The 20,257-nt window shown below is 38.7% G+C and overlaps 1 long non-coding RNA gene across 1 annotated transcript in view; it reads left to right on the forward strand.

Moving 5' to 3' along the window:
• LOC133609211 (uncharacterized) overlaps positions 1 to 20,257 on the forward strand; it is a 47,383-nt gene that overhangs the window by 18,472 nt on the left and 8,654 nt on the right. The window contains exon 4 of the long non-coding RNA XR_009815674.2: positions 5,774 to 5,893. This is a non-coding gene — a long non-coding RNA (uncharacterized lncRNA). The remainder of the gene's footprint in view (positions 1 to 5,773; positions 5,894 to 20,257) is intronic.

The raw sequence follows: 20,257 nt of genomic DNA on the forward strand, positions 1-20,257 counted from the left end.
ATAATGTCTGCTAATAGGTGCCATTTTGTGGTCTTTATACACGCACCATAATAATACTTGTATGTTTAATGCGCCGACAATCCATCAAGCGGTGCGGCTTCATAGCTTACCGAAGTCATACTAAAAACATTTTGACAGATTTTTGAGCGTCGTGTGTAATGTTCTATATTCTCAATGGAACATTTTACGTTTTGGTGTTGTTTACTGGCGTCATCTTGCAGTTTACATGTATCTCTTATGTGTGACTGCCATCTACTGGTCACACTTATCATTACACCATGTACCAAATAAAATAGCTTCGAGGTCGGTTAGCACAACCAGAATTATGCCATACATAAGTTGCACCGGGTTAAGAGGTGCACTGTCGATTTTTGAGTAAATGAAAGCATTTTAAGTGCGCCTTATAGTCTGAAAAATACGGTAGGTCTTGTCATGATAGACGTCTCCAGTGATTTTCCTGACAACAATTTTTTGTAATTTTCAAAGGGGCACCAGAGAATTGATTTTGAAATTTCATGTTTGGGACCCCAAAAATATAAAACATTTTGCCGAACTTAACACATTTTGCAAACATTGCTGAGTTTTCGTGCTTGTTACAAGCCTCAAAAAAGCCATCGAAGTGGGAGAATAATAATAAACAAAGCATGTTAATAGCGCCTTTGCAGCTTTTAGAGAAATAGAGAATAGGATAGAGGAATTTACGTAGTTTTGTCTTTTTGTGTCTTTTAAGCGTCCATTAAACAGAAAGTAGCCTGCTAACTAACGCACGCCCAATAAACATTAATATGGCTTTACAATACTTTGCTAGCATAGCTTTTGTGGGGTTTGGAATACAATGAACTAAATAAAAGAAAAAATTTTTGTTTAAATTGATATTATCAGCAGTATTTTTAAAGTAAAGTGGATTAAATATAGTTTAAGACATCACGTCAATCCTCACATGCCTTTCAGGTGCACCTCCTACTGGCTGTGAGCAATATATTGAATATTTGTTATCAGACACAAGATAAAAAAAACAATAATAATAGCAGTAGTTACATTTCTAGCTTAGGATAAAAAAGGAAACCACTTCCCTGCAGCTGGAATACAATCCAGAATCCATGATTATCCAATAAAATGTGCTCCTGGTTTGATGCCTAATGGATGGCGGGCCATGGCCACTTCTTCAAAGTGGGTCACATTTTTTTCCCTTCAGGCCGTCGTTATTGTGTTATTCTGCTATTCTGCACATAAAGGCTCCAAAGAAAACCTGTGAGAGCTCCTCCGACTGTGAGCTTCAACTGTAGCTCCAGCTGTCAATCATTTTCTCGGCGGGTTCAGGTTCCTTGCTGGTTTTTGGTCACAAGTATAGAAGACTTTTTGGGTTTAGTTTTCTTGTGCTTTACCTTAAAGTCTATCTCTTGTTTCAGGGCTGCTGGCCTTCTTTCCTTCATCAAATGGCAATCATTTATATATTTTTTAACCACTGGGTTAATAGGTTTATCCGAAATTCACGTTGAAAAATTCACATGACTATGTCTTCACAGGAAGTTTCTATATATGGTGCGTTAATAGGGAAAGTGTCATTGTTTCTGGTTGAAATCATTTCAGTTTGACACCAATCAACGGACTAACATTAAACACATTTATGACCAAAAAACAGCAAAAATAAGGTCAGAGTCTAAATCATAAACAACCATTTTTGCCAATTTGTCTTCATGTGCAATTTAGGGACAATCGCATTCAGAGCGGCCAACAGCATCAAGCTATAGGAGAACTTGGTCATGGCAATTTTATAACTTTAAATACGTTTGATGGTTTCTTGAGTGGGACATTTGCCCATTTAAGTGCTTGTGCAATGTAAACAAATCTGCACAATTCAGGGTAAAATACTGGCAGCTGTGGTTGCCAGAAATTCACCGGAAAAAATACAATCACGATGTATAGGACATTACTTTATGTTGGTGTTGAATCCCTTAATTTTACAGTGATAGTTGTTTTGGCTTATGATAACTTACTATGAAAAACTGACATATTGTTAACCTGTTTACGAACATTTTTTTTTGGCCTTCACGGCAAAATACTGGCAGTTGTGGTTGCCAGGAATTCACTGTAAAACTAATTAGGGCATGTTTTAGTGTTACCAATCAGGGTGTATGTCATTAGATGTGGAAGGAAGCCGGAGAGAACCCACGCAGTCACAGGGAGAACATGCAAACTCCACACACAAAACCCCTAGCCCGGGAACCGAACCCAAGGCCTTCTCACTATGAGGTACAAATGCTAACAACAGTACCACTCTGCTGCCCTGTAACCAATACTAGTGTCTGCAAAATGCCTGTGTTTCCAACACATGTGAGCAGTACATGATTTTAAAATGTGTACAACCTTTCACTGGACAACTCACAACATGTTCCTTCAAGAGAGCTGTTAAAAATGAGCCTTAAATGCTCCGTAACTGTTAAATAGCTGCTTGCCACCAGTTCCAGCACACTTAAACACAGAGCGTGGTTCATTTCGGTGCAGTTTGCAATGAAGCACATAGACATCACCCCTCAATGTCAGAAACCCATCCATCCATCCATTTTCTACCGCTTGTCCATTGCAGGGTGGCGGGGGTTGCTGGAGCCTATCTCAGCTGCATTCGGGCGGTAGGCAGGGTACACCCTGGACAAGTCGCCGCCTCATTGCAGGGCCAACACAGATAGACGGACAACATTCGCCTTGCCACAAAAATACAAAAAAACATGTTGTTAGCCAAAGGTTAACTAGGCTAATTCTTTAACACTAAAACAATTAAGGTATGCTTTAAATTAAAATTTACAATCTGCAACGTCTTTAATTCAGACAGAGTAATAACGTAAATTTTATTTGCATGCGTGTGATATTACAGTATGTGCAAATGCATTGTACTTAGAGATGTCCGATAATGGCTTTTCGCCGATATCCGATAATCCGATAATCCGATATTGTCCAACTCTTTAATTACCGATACCGATATCAACCGATACCGATATCAACCGATATATACAGTCGTGGAATTAACACATTATTATGCCTAATTTGGACAACCAGGTATGGTGAAGATAAGGTACTTTTAAAAAATTTTTATAAAATAAAATAAGATAAATAAATTAAAAACATTTTCTTGAATAAAAATTAAAGTAAAACAATATAAAAACAGTTACATAGAAACTAGTAATTAATGAAAATTAGTAAAATTAACTGTTAAAGGTTAGTACTATTAGTGGACCAGCAGCACGCACAATCATGTGTGCTTACGGACTGTATCTCTTGCAGACTGTATTGATATATATTGATATATAATGTAGGAACCAGAATATTAATAACAGAAAGAAACAACCCTTTTGTATGAATGAGTGTGAATGAGTGTAAATGGGGGAGGGAGGTTTTTTGGGTTGGTGCACTAATTGTAAGTGTATCTTGTGTTTTTTATGTTGATTTAAAAAAAAAAAACAAAAAAAAAAAACGATAACGATAATTAAAAAAAACAATACCAAAAATTTCCGATATTACATTTTAACGCATTTATCGGCCGATACTATCGGCAGGCCGATATTATCGGACATCTCTAATTGTACTATTTTTTTTTTTACATTTTCACAGTAAAGTCATGTGTTTTCTACGTAATATAACCAATGTCATTTAGGTTATCCACTGTTTCTTGGTTTGAAGGAATCTACTGCATTTGTTACAACTATTTTTGTTTTTAGGGTGTTTTACTGTTGCTATTTAACAATTGCTTGCCAAAGTTTTAATGATCCTTTTTTTACAGTGTAGTTTGAATTTTTCCGACAAATCTGGTTTCGAGGAGTTTTAGTCGTGTTACGCACATTTCCTTGGAAGCCTCTGTCTGTACCTTCCAGACCCGACAACACTGCTCTTAATATAGCTTCAAAATGCCTTCAGAAGCAGCGACAATTACTCACTGCTGCTGCTGCTTCCTGAGGAGACGCAAAGAGCGAGGTGCATAAAAGTCGGATAAAAAGATGTTTTAAAAATATCTCCGCTTCAGTCTTTGACCTGCCGGATGTTGCAATATTTACACTTCAATGGCAGCTACCTTGCAGCAGCTTTTTGCTTTCATTTCAAGGGTTTTTTATATTTAATATACTGGTAGCACTGTGATACAATTACTTCAATATATATGATATTATTTTTGGCCTTCTGCATGAACGTAGTGATTTCAAGCTGGGGATGTGACCACGAAACAATAATCACAAGTATTATGTTGTTCTACAAAACCCAAAACCAGTGAAGTTGGCACGTTGTGTAATTCGTGAAAAAAAAAAAACAGAATACAATGATTTGCAAATCATTTTCAACTTATTGAATAGACTGCAAAGACAAGATATTTAATGTTTGAACTGAGAAACTTAAAAATAATCATTCATTTAGAATTTAATGGCAGAAACACATTGCAAAAAAATTGGCACAGGGGCATTTTTACCACTGTGTTACATGGCCTTTCCTTTTAACAACACTCAGTAAACGTTTGGGAACTAAGGAGACACATTTTTTAAGCTTTTCAGGTGGAATTCTTTCCCATTCTTGCTTGATGTACAGCTTAAGTTGTTCAACAGTCCGGGGTCTCCGTTGTGGTATTTTAGGCTTCATAATGCGCCACATATTTTCAATGGGAGACAGGTCTGGACTACAGGCAGGCCTGTCTAGTACCCACACTCTTTTACTATGAAGCCACGCTGTTGTAACACGTGGCTTTTGTCATTGTCTTGCTGAAATAAGCAGGGGTGTCCATGATAATGTTGCTTGGATGGCAACATATGTTGCTCCAAAAGCTCTATGTACCTTTCAGCATTAATGCTGCCTTTACAGATGTGTAAGTTACCCATGCCTTGGGCACTAATACACCCCCTTACCATCACAGATGCTGGATTTTCAACTTTGCGCCTATAACAATCCGGATGGTTCTTTTCCTCTTTGTTCCGGAGGACACGACGTCCACAGTTTCCAAAAACAATTTGAAATGTTGACTCGTCAGACCACAGAACACTTTTCCACTTTGCATCAGTCCATCTTACATGGACTGATGCAAAGTGGAAGCCGGAATCGAAGCCGGCAGCATTTCTGGGTGTTGTTGATAAATGGCTTTTGCTTTGCATAGTAGTGATGAGTGGTGATATCCTTTACACACTAATGTCGGTTTTTGATGCAGTACCGCCTGAGGGATCCAAGGTCACAGGCATTCAATGTTACGTGCAGTGACTTAGATGGTAAAATCCCTAAATTTCTTGCAATAGCTGGTTGAGAAATGTTGTTCTTGAACTGTTCGACAATTTGCTCACGCATTTGTTCACAAAGTGCTGACCCTCACCTCATCCTTGTTTGTGAAAGACTGAGCATTTCATGGAAGCTGCTTTTATACCCAATCATGGCACCCACCTGTTCCCAATTAGCCTGTTCACCTGTGGGATGTTCCAAATAAGTGTTTGATGAGCATTCCTCAACTTTCTCAGTCTTTTTTTCCACTTCTGCCAGCTTTTTTGAAACATGTTGCAGGCATCTAATTCCAAATGAGCTAATGTTTGCAAAAAATAAAGTTTTCCAGTTCGAACGTTAAGTATCTTGTCTTTGCAGTTTATTCAATTGAATACAAGTTGAAAAGGATTTGCAAGTCATTGTATTCTGTTTTTATTTACGATTGACACAATTTGCCAACTTCACTGGTTTTGGGGTTTGTACTTTGCTGCCTAGTTGAAGCACAACTTTAATAAAAATCTAACCAGATGACACTGATGTAATTTCCCTGCAGGTTCAGCATCTTTGGATCTGTGACAGGCAGAGACGGACGTCAATCTTCGGCGTCAAAAGTTCAGGACGTAATGGAAATAATTTGACGAGGCCCGCAGCGTGACAATGAATGAGCTTGGAGGTACGAATAAATATTAGCCCGCACGCTTGCACGTCTGATCTCTGAATAGGCTGTTTAATCTCCCCAACTCCCAGTTTCCCGTTGTGCATTTTATTCAGCACACCCGCTTCAAATGCAAAGCATCAAAGATTTTTCCTTGACAAAGACAATAAATAAGGAGGTAGTCAGGCTCTGAATAATAATTTTTTATTTTTTGGAAAACATTTTTGCCAACTTGAACTCTATCCGGCATAGCTAGATAGCATAGGCGGCTAATTAGCTAATGAAGCTAGTTAGCAAAACTGTCTGTCTATTGATCTGCTTTAGTTAGCTTGTGTGGTTAGTTTGCTTGTGAAGCGAGGTAACAAACACTCTGTCTAATGATCTGTGGTAATTAGTTTATGTGGCTAGTTAGCTTGTAAAGATATTTAGCAAAATTACTGATAATTAACATTTTTACCTTGGAAGTTGAAAGTCGGAACTGAGAATGACGTCACAGCCGAGTTGTGAGCATTCCAGTTACAAGGTCGTAAATCAAGATGGCCACATCGCCGAAAAGCTATTTTTGAACCTGCTTTGCCTGAATATAAACAACTTATGGGAAAATATGGTCTCTTTCTGCAACCTTCAAATACAGTGGATAAGGAGGAAACACAGACACTATTGCTAGCGATGTAGAACATGTATGTATATTGTCGGAGGCAGATATTTACATATATCCGTATTTAAGTGTTACTTCTTTAATTTCATAATCATATTACAAAACAGCTAGTGTTTTTCTTCCAATTGTGGTCTTTTGGTTGTCTGCAAATACTGTGTGCTAAACCTTGACTGTGGAATGTAAGGAGGAGAGGTACTCCTTCTTTTATCTCTTCTTATGTCCAGGTGCGGAGGACAATGGGCATGTGTTTGGGCTGGAAAGACAAGACAGCGAGGGTGGGAGGGAGAGAGACTTTATAGAATAGAAGGTTTCCATTTTTTAGATCAGACCATCTTAGCTGCGCGATTGAATGTTCTATGCTGGTCTCATGATATTTACAAAGCTTTGCAAATATATTACAAAATACCTATTCTGTCTCTGGTGGTTCTTTTACTCAGCTTTAAGTGTCGTAAAGAGCTTGGGAGCGACGACCAGAAACTTGAATTCTCTGGGAGGAACAACTGGTCCAAACGCAACAATATATATATATATATATATATATATATATATATATATATATATATATATATTTACCACACAAAAAAAATGTGTTTACACTACAGTAACGTTACCATATATAAACGTCTAACAATAGATCGTATTTGGCTGATTTAGAACGACAAAAACTAATCAAAAGTGCTAATAATGGCAGTTATAGAAGCTTATATTGTGTTTTGCATTCAGAGCAGCCATATTTGAAGCCAACTCGGGGTGGTGAGAAAGCTCCGACTTTCCGAGGAGAAAATCTGACTTCGAGGGGTGTTCCTGTTGAAATTCTGACTATCCAATCCAATCCAATCCACTTTATTTATATAGCACATTTAAAAAACAAAATGTTTCCAAAGTGCTGCACAACAATATTAAAAACAATATTCAAATATTATCCTTAGCTCCACCAATGACTGAATAAAAACAAAAAATAAATACATATAAAACCAATATAAAAAACCCCAATATAAAATAAATATGATTTAAAACGGGTAAAACCAATTAAAACAGTAAATAGAAATCAAAATTTTAAAAACACAGAAGACAACAGAGGACCACACAACTCACGTAGTGTTAAAAGCCAGAGAATAAAAGTGGGTCTTAAGACAAGACTTAAAACACTGCACTGTGGGAGCAGTTCAAAAATGGAGGGTCAGAGTGTTCCAGAGCTTAGGGTCGACCACGGAGAAGGCCCTGTCTCCCCTGGATTTAAGTCCGGTCTTGGGCACCACGAGCTGGAGCTGGCTCTCGGACATCAGAGCGCGCGCAGGAGTGTAAATTTGGATGAGGTCCGAGACATACTGAGGTACCAGTCCATGTAAAGCTTTAAAAATTGCTGTAACTATATAAACTTTCATTTCATGCTAATAACTTGAATGCTATTTATTTCTAAAATGAGTTTTGGTATCTATCAGTGATGGACAAGCTACTTGGAAAATGTAGTAAGCTAAGCTACAAGTTACTCTCGATTAAATGTAGCTAAGCTACAGGGGAAGCGATCTCTGGATAATTGTAGCAAGCTACACTACAAGCTACACAGCAAAAGTAGTTTGCTACATCAAAGCTAAATTCAACGGCATTTCTATCTATGGGCCCACACGTATAATATCAATGTAGGGCTGGGCGATATGGCCTTTTATTTATATCTCGATATTTTGGGGCCATGTCACGATACACGATATAAATCTCGATATTTTTCCTTAGCATTGAATGAACACTTGATGCATATAATCACAGCACTATGATGATTCTATGTGTCTACATTAAAACATTCTTGTTCATACTGCATTAATATATGCTCATTTTAAACTTTCATGCAGAGAGGGAAATCACAATTAAGTCAATTTACCAAAACTGTATTTATTAAACAGTTATTAAGCAGTGGCACAAACATTCATGTCATTTCCAAAACAGAAAGTGCAAGATTGTCAGAGACATTTTAAAACAAGCTATTAGTGCACTTCTGTGCATGATGTCACTAAGATGACTTATCAAAACAACACTAAATTAAAGTGCACTTTTTGTACAGAACGCCACTACAATAGTTAAAAACAAATAAAGTGCACTTTTGTGCATGATGACACACCATCCTTGCCAACCTTGAGACCTGCAAATTCAAATTCAAGTATTTCTTATATATATATATATATATATATATATATATATATATATATATATATATCAATAAAATAAATACTTGACTTCAGTGAATTATATATATATATATATATATATATATATATATATATATATATATATATATATATATATATATATATATATATATATATATATGTGTGTGTATATATATATGTATTTTATTATTTATATATATATATATATATATATATATATATATATATATATATATATATATATATATATATATATATATATATATGTACATATAAATAAAATAAATACTTGAATTTCAGTGTTCATTTATTTACACATATACACAAATAACACTCCTCTCTACTCATTGTTGTATTTCAAAGTGCAATGCTTTGCAGCCAGTAGCACAGCCTTTGAAGGAGCGTAGGTATGTGCAGTGTAATATTCTGGGTTGGAGTCAATAACCAGGCGAGGTGACGAAGTTACGTCTCTTTACTTCATACTTCAGAACCGACTCCCACACTTGCAGTCAGGGTGCGCAATACAACGTAAACCGCTGGCCAACCAAAAGGTAACTACAGAACATTTTACGGTATAGTGTTCTGTGGTTACTTTTTGGTTGGCCAAGCGCACGTGACAACAGGCTGTCCTTACTCAGGTCCGCACGGACCCGAAGGGGGCGTGCCTTAAGTCCGGCTGGAAATCGGGAGAAATTCGGTAGAATGGTTGTCCCGGGAGATTTTCGGGAGAGGCACTGAAATTCGTGAGTCTCCCGGAAAATTTGGGAGGGTTGGCAAGTATGTATCACACAAGATATTTCAATAACTGTTAATATAAAAATTAGCTGCATAATAGGAAATCAAATAGTGTATGTCCTTCGCTATGTGGTAGGTTCCTGCGGACGTTATCTCCTTCTGTTGTTGACTATTTTTTTAATACGGTGTTGATCTGGAAATTGTTGCTTAGGCATTTTGTGGGTGTGGCACCGAACGGAGATGTTGACATGCGGAGTTTCAAGCACTCTTCATTCTCTAGCGGGTGACTTTTCAAATGATGCTACAAATTAGCACAGCTGCTACTTTTTGTAGCAACGCTTTTGCCGCATACTTGATTAAGGTATGCGTGGTCGATGTTCGACACTGTCGACCACGCCACCTTAATCACTCGTCTTGAGAACTGTGTGGGCATTAAGGGCGCCGCCCTCAGGTGGTTCCGGTCGTACCTAACCGACAGGAGTTTTTGTGTAAAAGTAGACAGTTTTATGTCGTCCACAGCTCCTTTACTACATGGGGTCCCCCAGGGCTCAATCCTTGCCCCAATTTTATTTGCGCTTTACCTTCTCCCCCTTGGTTCTATTTTTAGGAAGTACAGTATTGCATTTCATTTTTACGCCGATGATTGCCAAATTTATTTTCCCATGGCACAAAATAACACGGTTCAACATCTTATTGACTGCCTGCACGACATCAAAGTCTGGCTTTCAGCTAACTTCCTGAGCCTAAATGAAGGTAAAACAGAAGTTATGTTGTTCGGTCCAAGTCGCTCTCCCTCCCCCAACGTTGACCTCGGCACTCTGACCCCGTATCTCAGCGATTGTGTCACAAACCTGGGGGTAAAGTTTGACTCAGATTTTAAATTCGAAAAACAAATCAGCAGCGTCGTTCAAAAAAGCTTTTATCAATTACGCCAAATAGCGAAAGTGAAACCGCTTCTATCAAGTCATGATCTTGAGAAATGAATCCACGCCTTTATCTCGACTCGTCTTGATTACTGTAATGCCCTGTATGTAGGCATTAGCCAGGCCTCCCTCGCCCGCCTGCAGCTCGTGCAGAACTCTGCTGCTCGTCTGCTAACACAGACCCGCAGACGTGAGCACATCACCCCTATTTTAGCGTCCCTTCACTGGCTCCCTGTGCGTTACTGAATACATTTTAAACTCCTTTTATTTGTTTTTAAATGTCTAAACAACCTCGCGCCAACCTATCTCTCCGACCTCCTTCAGCCTTACTGCCCCACCCGATCCTTAAGATCAGCCGATCAGCTGCTGTTGACGGTCCCTGACACAAGGCTGAAGCTTAGAGGTGACAGAGCTTTCGCCGTTGCTGCTCCCAAGCTCTGGAACGACCTACCCCTGAGTGTTAGACAAGCCTCCTCTCTTCCTGTTTTTAAATCTCTTTTAAAAACATACTTTTATTCCATGGCTTTTAACACTGAGTGATATCCATCCTGCAATGGCGCCCCATAATACACCTGCTGTGAACCTGTTTTTATGTTTTTATGTTTTTATTTATTCTATTTTAATTATTATTATTTTTTTATCGTGTTCTGTTTGTGTTGTGTTGTGTTTGCTCGGTACTCGTTTTATCTTTTAACCTGTTCATTGTACAGCACTTTGGCTACCCCTGTGGTAAATTTTAAATGTGCTTTATAAAGTTGATTTGATTTGATTTGATTTGATTTACTTGACATACTACGGTTGTCTGTTAAACATCTTCCCGTTTGAAGCCAAACCACTGCCAGACGATGGACCCCGTGCTGTTTTTCTTGGGAATTAATTCTTCCTTCATTTGTTAGTTTTTCTTGGGAATTAATTCTTCCTTCGTTTGTTACTAGTTTCGCACATTCTCTCTCTCTCGTATTACCACTCGCACCGCACCGTTAGCATCACAGCTAACCAGAGGTGTGGACTCGAGTCACATGACTTGGACTCGAGTCAGACTAGTCATGAATTTGATGACTTTAGACTCGACTTGACAAAATGTAAAAAGACTTGCAACTCGACTTAGACTTTAACATCAATGACTTGTGACTTCACTTGGACTTGAGCCTTTTGAATTGACATGACTTGCTACTTTCCCCAAAACCCAAAGATGAAAAAGTTATTCGGGAGCGCTCCGTATTTTTCATTGTGTACTTGTCTATCAGCGTTGCGTGTGTCAGCTGGTGTGGTCTCAGTACAACAGCCAATCAAATTAGATCTACTTTGTTTTCATCACACAGCATTCATCCAATAAAATTGCAGGACAACCAACGAAGAAGACATGTCCAAACCACACGCCAGTGAACAAAAAATGATACCTAAAATAATTTTGTTTGGGTATAAAAATTACGAGGTGGTCAACACAAAACGGTTTGCAGTATGCAACACATGCGGTTTGAAAATTACTGATGGAGAGGCAACAACTTCCAACTTCGTCCGGCATTTGAAGTTGCACAAAGAACGGTAAGTTTTGAATGTAAGATAACATTTATTGGCTAAGTAACGTGACTTTTATTTGCTGTGTAGTTAAATCAGTGAGGCTGTAAACTCACTGCTAACGTTATAACGTTATTGCAAACACGGGAATCTGTTGCAGTTCACTACCTTATTCATACTTTTTGTTCAGTGATTTTTTTTAAGCAGGGTTACGTTAGTCAATATATCACACGTAACGTTAGACGGCGGTCAGCAGCACCGCGTATTTTAGCCACCTAAAAAAAGACAAAAGTAGTAAAATAAAGGTCAGTTAAAATGTACACTATATTATGAATATGTGTACCGTTTTAGCTAGCTTTCTGACATACTGTTGGTTGTTTACCTCAGTGGTCCCCAACCACCGGGCCGCGGCCCGGTACTGGTCCGTGGATCGATTGGTATCGGGCCGCACAAGAAATATTTTTTTTTTCTTTTTCTTTTTTTAATTAAATCAACATAAAAAACACAAGATACACTTACAAGTAGTGCACCAACCCAAAACAACTCTCTCCCCCCTTTTGTTCTGGGCATTGAACATGAAGACTCTCCCTTCACTGTTCCGAGTGGCCATGAGAGTCTTGGCAGTGCCTGCCTCCAGTGCTCCAGTGGAGCGAGTTTTCAGCCATGGTGGCATCATACTACGCCCCCATCGTGCACAAATGACTGACAGACTCTTGGCTAATTTGGTCTTTTGCAAATGCAATGCAGCATAGGGCCCTGACATATAAAAAGTACAACTTTTTTGTTATGTTCACGTATATGTCATGTTTTTTCAATGTTAACACTTTTGTACAAATAAGTACATTTGCACTTTATTTTCCAATGTGTTTGTTCTGTAAAGGAATGAGTTAATGTTTAAAATGACTGGTTAATAGTGCTATTATAAAGTGCAATGTCAGCACAATTTTCTTTCCTGCAATTTAAAATGCACTTGTTTTAATAAATAAATACAGCGTTTGAAAAGCATACACAATCTGTGTTAATATATTAGTCTGTGGTTAAAAGGACTTGAAAGGACTCGAAACTCAAAATGCAGGACTTAGGACTTGACTTGAGACTTTCCAGTCTTGACTTTGGACTTGACTCGGGGCTTGCCTGTCTTGACTCGGGACTTGACTCGGACTTGAGGGCAAAGACTTGAGACTTACTTGTGACTTGCAAAACAATGACTTGGTCCCACCTCTGCAGCTAACATTACCCATGCCGCTGCCTCTCTGCTCCGCGAAAGCGTATGACGTTGCACACACGACAGTATGTGACGTATGTAAGAAGGTGCGCTTGTTTTATCTCTCTGTGAGAAGGAGAGACAAGAAAGAGTGAGAAACGCCTGTAGTGTAATACTCGCAGCTAAAAGCAACTGCGTGAGAACGTATCCTCGAATATCACGATATAGTCATTTTCTATATCGCACAGAGACTAACTATCGAGTATATTCGATATATCGCCCATCCCTATATCAATGTTAATGTAACTGAGAGTGTTCAAATGAACCCAATAAGGGTCCATTACTATTTACTATCTGTCATTTAGCTCGGGACACCCTACCTTTGGCCCAAAACGCATTCATTTTTCTAAATATGGCTAAGGACATGCATTATTGTGGGTTTCCTGCACGTCATCTTCATCACTAAAGGAAAAATAGAATCTGCGGGAGAGAATCCCTCTAACATTTTCAAGTACAGTATGTTTCTTTTTTTTACGTGCTCAGCTTGAAGCGCCCTTCTGTCTCTGACTCCCTCGTCGTCATGTGACATGAGTGAATGACTTATGATTTTGCTTACTAGTATTGATGACCCGCCTTATCTTGCCACTGTTTGACCAGTCCGTAATGATTCGCCCTAACCATAGCCAATTGTGACTCGTCATACGAACCCCAACATTTTCTCCGTATGTATAGATGTTCTCATTCATCCAGGTCATTGGATTTTCTCCGTATTTTTCTTTGGCCTGGATTCGTAGTCCATTTTCTCTCTTTGTAGCTTGTAGCTTTGATGGAAGCTACCTAGCTACGTAGGTCTAAAAGTGGCTAAGCGACAGAAAAAGCTACTTTTTAAACTAGTAGCTAAGCCACCGCCAAGCTACTGGAAAATATAGTTAAGCCACATATCGTAGCTACATGTAGCTTGTTACTGCTCATCACTGCTATCTATCTATCTATCAATCTATCTATATATCTATCTATCTAGTCAAGGTTTCTGTGGTTAATCCGTTATACAGTGCTCAATACCGGGGTAGAGCGGAATATACGTTAGGTCAGGAAAAGACACAGAGGCTATTTCGTCCCTACAAGCCTGTTTTGCAGGTTTCCCTGCTCTTCAGGAAATCCCCTGAAGAGCAGGGAAACCTGTGAAACAAGCATGTTTGATGCCGAAAATTGACGTCCTTCTCTGCCTGTCACAGACCCAAAGATGCTGAACCGGCAGGGAAATTACATCAGTGTCTTCTGGTTAGATTTTTTATTAAAGTTGCGCTTCAACCAGGCAGCAAAGTACAAACCCCAAAACCAGTGAAGTTGGCATGTGGTGTAAAATCAGAATACAATGTTTTACACATCCTTTTCAACCTATATTTAATTGAATACACTGCAAAGACAAAATACTTATTGTTCGAACTGGAAAACTTAATTTTTTGCAAATATTAGCTCATTTGGAATTTGATGCCTGCAACATGTTTCAAATAAGCTGGCAGAAGTGGCAAAAACGGAAGGCTCATCCAAGCTTGTTTCGCAGGTTTCCCTGCTCTTCAGGGGATTGATTTCCTGATTAATGACGCGTTGTTGGTAAATAGATGAATGCAAAGACGCAAATTGCGGCGTCCTTGGTCTGCTCCCATAATAAGAGCCTGCCACAGCCTTTAATTGGCATCCGGATGTGTTTTCTTGGTGATTATTGATGAAAGACGACAACCAAAGCCCGGGCGGACTCATTTTGCGAGGAGAGCGGACTAATTAGACGCAAGGACTAATTAGAAGTGGCTTGTTGATGATGATGGCGTAATCCCACCACAGTGACGAATAGATGTTTTTGTAGAAGCCATCCTTTTCCCCTGAATATAGTCTATTTGATCATGTTCTTTTGCCTGCCAGATCCCCCCTGCTGGTTTTTTGTGCTGGTCCCCTTTTCCAGCAGGACACAAAAGAGTCTTTTTGGTTGGCGAAATAGCGACAGGGAGGCGGGTTTCGGGTATAAAAAAAAAGGCCATTTGTGCTATAAAGTGCTCTTTACATAAGTAGCTTTGTGGGAAAAGTAGAAGTAGGACAGACTTTGCGCGGATGCTGTCAATTATTGTTGAAGCAAAGTGAAATGACATTCACCGTACACAAGAAGTGAATAGCAGATCGTTTTCCAGCTATAAAACAAGATGTGTCGATTATTACAATTGTTTGTGCCCTCCTGTAGATGTTTCCACATGCATGATTTTTACACGTGGAAGAGATGAGATGAGCTGCCAAGTGGGTCACCAGAAATCCCCATGTGGGCTTGAGGAGAAGCTTCACGCACACACCCACACACGCATATTGTCGATTTTCACAGAGAATAATTCCTCACATATGATTTCCCTCCATTGCACTGCTCAATAGAGTCATTTTCTTCGCTTGGATTCCTGTAGCGAGTCGGAAGAATCAAACTCTTTGTTAAGTTTGCTCGTCATTGCACCAATCTTTAAAGGTATCATTTAATAGTATTTTCCACCAAAGTTCCTCAAAGGTCCCACAGGAGTACACTGGAGGTGTGTTGGTCTTGATGCTGGGATTTTAGGCGATTTAGAAGTGCTTATTGTAAGCTTTACTGGGAACACGCCAGATTGTGTGTCAGTAGCTTTTATGCTAATGAGCCGTGTTTGTCCACGCCTCTCTTCCACACAGTGTGTGTCTACAAGAAACAATATTGTTCACTTTATCCACTTTTTACATATACATGCTATTGTCCAAAGTAATAGATGTACCGTATTTTTCGGAGTATAAGTCTCACCGGAGTATAAGTCGCACCTGCCGAAAATGCACAATAAAGAAGGAAAAAAACATATACAAGTTGCACTGGAGTATAAGTCGCATTTTTTGGGGAAATTTATTTGATAAAACCCAACACCAAGAATAGACATTTGAAAGGCAATTTAAAATAAATAAAGAATAGTGAACAACAGGCTGAATAAGTGTACGTTATATGACGCATAAATAACCAATTGAGAACGTGCCTGGTATGTTAACGTAACATATTATGGTAAGAGTCATTTAAATAACTATAACATATAGAACATGCTATACGTTTACCAAACAATCTGTCACTCCTAATCGCTAAATCCCATGAAATCTTATACGTCTAGTCTCTTACGTGAAAGAGCTAAATAATATTATTTGATATTTTATGGTAATGTGTTAATAATTTCACACATAAGTCGCTCCTGAGTATAAGTCGCACCCCCGGCCAAACTATGAAAAAAACTGCGACTTATAGTCCGAAAAATATGGTATATGCAACATATACAACAATATTACATTAAAGGGGTCACATTATATATTTTTTGTTGCATAGATTTTTTTTTTACAGACCATCTTTAAGCCGCGTTCTGACCATCTCTTCAGGATGGTCTTATTTACGTGCCTCCACTTCGACTGCGTCTTCTCCCCGCCAAGTCTACTGACCGATGTAAGTTTGTAACTTTGTATTAGAAATGCAAGTGCATGTACGAGCCAGTCTGCCTGCGCTTGTTTTGGAGTTTTGCCTATTGTTCACAATCATTATGAGAGACATGACGATGGATGTTATTATTATTTTTTTGCATTCTAAATATTAAACAAATGTCTGCTTACAATGGAGCCTATGGGAGCAGCGAAATTCCGCCTATACAATTCTTTAAAAAACATCCATACACCTCCATTAAGGTTTTATATACATGATGTAAGTATATATGTAATGTAGTATCGGGCACAATTATAATAACATTTAATATGTATGTATTTTAATAATTGTCAGCATACAATTAATTTAAAAAACGTATCAGAGCATTTGCTTTTTTTTCCTTCATCACTGAATATTATTCACTGCAGACTTCATGAAACATAATAAAACATCATTAACTGTACAATGTCTGCTCTCATTAGGATGCCCAGTGCTGGGACGTTCATATATTCCCATTTAGGTGAAAAATGTCTCATAATCCTCACAAAGAAACGGGCTGGCAATATTCCAAAAAAGTGCAGTTCCCCTTTAAGAGAATAGAAAAAAAGAAGGAATTTATTGACTACGTCGTCGGACTACAATGGCGGACACGCGCAAAGCACTTTGGGTACATCTCTATCGGATATGTATAATCTGCTGACGTCACACTTTGGAAAAACGTCAAACTAAATTCTAAACTGCTCGTTTGGTAGAAGTATGAAGGAAGGCAAGATTGTTTTATAAATATCTCCGCCATCCATCCATGGTTTGATTTCAAATGTTTAGGACTTATGCAGATCCCAAATACACCACAACAGGTACCAATGGTAAGAAAAGTTGGTTTTGCATAATAGGTCCCCTTTAAGGAGTGTGACAAGAGGACACTCACGTTAGCAACACTAGCATAGCTAAGGTAGTAGGGGATGGATACCTTTAAAAAATTTTATTTACCTGGGAATCGATACCGGTACTCAATGCTACCAATTTATTTAGTACTTTTTTGCACATAAACAAGCCGTAGTGACATTATTAAAATGTCACTTTTTCACTTTTGTTCCGGAGGACACGACGTCCACAGTTTCCAAAAACAATTTGAAATGTGGACTCGTCAGACCACAGAACACTTTTACACTTTGCATCAGTACATCTCAGGTGAGCTCGGGCACAGCGAAGCCGGCGGTGTTTCTGGGTGTTGTTGACAAATGACTTTCGCTTTGCATAGTAGAGTTTTAACTTGCACTTACAGATGTAGCGACGAACTGTAGTTACTGACAGTGGTTTTCTGAAGTGTTCCTGAGCCCATGAGGTGATATCCTTTACGCACTGATATCGGTTTTTGATGCAGTACGGCCTGAGGGATCCAAGGTCACGGGCATTCAATGTTACGTGCAGTGATTTCTCCAGATTCTCTGAATCCTTTGATGATATTACAGACATTAGATGGTGAAATCCCTAAATTCCTTGCAATAGCTCATTGAGAAATGTTGTTCTTAAACTGTTGGACAATTTACTCAGGCATTTGTTCACCAAGTGGTGACCCTCGCCCCATCCTTGTTTGTGAATGACTGAGCATTTCATGGAAGCTGCTTTTATACCCAATCATGGCACCCACATGTTCCCAGTTAGCCTGTTCACCTGTGGGATGTTCCAAATAAGTGTTTGATGAGCATTCCTCAACTTTCTCAGTCTTTTTTGCCACTTGAGCCAGCTTTTTTGAAACATGTTGCAGGCATCAAATTCCAAATGAGCTAATATTTGCAAAAAAAAGTACGTTTTCCAGTTTGAACCTTAAGTATCTTGTCTTTGCAGTCTATTCAATTGAATCATTGTATTCTGTTTTTATTTACGTTGCCAACTTCACTGGTTTTGGGTTTTTTATTTATTGTATAAACGTTATCGTTTTTCTTTCCTATTCCTAACTTGAATTTTCTTCCAAACCTTAACCCCTTATCCTAATTCCTAAAATAAATCCATAATTGTATCAAAGAAAGTATTTAAACTACAACATTCGGCAATGTTGCTAAAAGCGTCCTTGTAAAAAAGTGGTTTGATTCCCCATTAGGAATATTGGTTCTCTTCATGTTTGTTCCCCGTCAATTCATTTGCTGAGGTGCCCTTGAACTAGAAACCAATGTGTAAGACTTAACTGTGACGTAAATACAGTAGTTGTGTTCAATTAAAGGGAAATGGTAGACCGCTGCACTCTCCGGTTTTTCTGCATTTGCATATTCACTTCTTGTCATTAGGATTCTCACTAACGGGGTCGCCCTGGTAACCACCATCTGAGCCCTGTTAATTCAACCTCTGGTTGCAAGCGCCATCCATCACTGTTATAGAGAATATGACACCCCGGGCTGTGATTCCTCATCGCTATCTTACACGGGAACCACTGAGCTGTTAAAATGCAGCGTAAGGCGATAGCAGCGCCGCCAACGCGGATTTGGAGATGTAGCATTAAAAAAAAAGGCTGCTATGATAGAGAAGACATTGTGGAAGTGTGCAGAAGGTCAGGTTTAGCCATAAAGAAAATGTCGGATACATATTTTTTAATCGCATGCTCTTCGTGTTGCCACAAAGGCTGTGGAGGCTGTTGTCATCAGAGCCTCCACGGGGAGAAGTTGAAACTCTGCAATGGCAAACTGATAAATGTTTGGTGTAAGAAAGCTGCCTGAATGCTGTATTTTCAAAAACACATCTTTTCATCTTTTAGTGAACACTTCAGACCTGAAAAGAGTCTTGTGGCAATAGTTTTGAGAAAAACATATGGTTTACCCAATGAGGGTCGGTGAAGCTCAATTTCTCCTTTTCAAAAGAAACCTGTACTTTTTAAAAACTTTTCATCATACACACTCCTTATGTTTGACAAGAACACACTTTTTCTTTACTGTGTGTTCTATATAGTAAAAAACTGCTAGCACAAGGCGGCTAACAATGCAAGGAATGGCGATTCTACTATCCCGCCTATAAAGCGCTCTTAAAAACATCCAAAAACCGCCAACAAGGCTCCATTTATATGCAGTCACCTGCATATTAAAGGGGAACTACACTTTTTTGGGGAATTTTGCACATCATCCACAATCCTTCTGTGAGACAAAAACACGCCTGTTTTTTAAAGTTTCTCTGTGCATTGTATATAGTTAAAAACTTTTTAAAAATGCCAACAAGGCTCCATTTACATGTCGTGACATGCATATAAAAATATAGTGACATTTATACAGTAGGAGCTAACATCAAGGAACTACTTTTCTGGCGTCATGGCACATCGCCTTGCCACACTGTCTATGAATGTTCTCATTCATCCAGGTCATTCAATCGATCGCAACTGGACTGTTTGGTCTGTCTAAGAAGAAGTCTTGCCTCTCATCCAAGTAGGCTTCATCAGTTCATGCTCATAGACTTAGATTGGTCAGATCTAGTCTTGGACTTAGATTGGCCAGATCTAGTCTAGGTGCTGGTGTTAAAACCCCAAATACAAACCCCGTTTCCATATGAATTGGGAAATTGTGTTAGCTGTAAATATAAATGAAATACAATGATTTGCAAATCATTTTCAACCCATATTCAGTTGAATATGCTACAAAGACAACATATTTGATGTTCAAACTGATAAACATTTTATTTTTGCAAATAATCATTAACTTTAGAATTTGATGCCAGCAACACGTGACAAAGAAGTTGGGAAAGGTGGC

The sequence above is a fragment of the Nerophis lumbriciformis genome, linkage group LG07 (assembly GCF_033978685.3).
Source record: "Nerophis lumbriciformis linkage group LG07, RoL_Nlum_v2.1, whole genome shotgun sequence".
Taxonomy (NCBI): Eukaryota; Metazoa; Chordata; class Actinopteri; order Syngnathiformes; family Syngnathidae; genus Nerophis; species Nerophis lumbriciformis.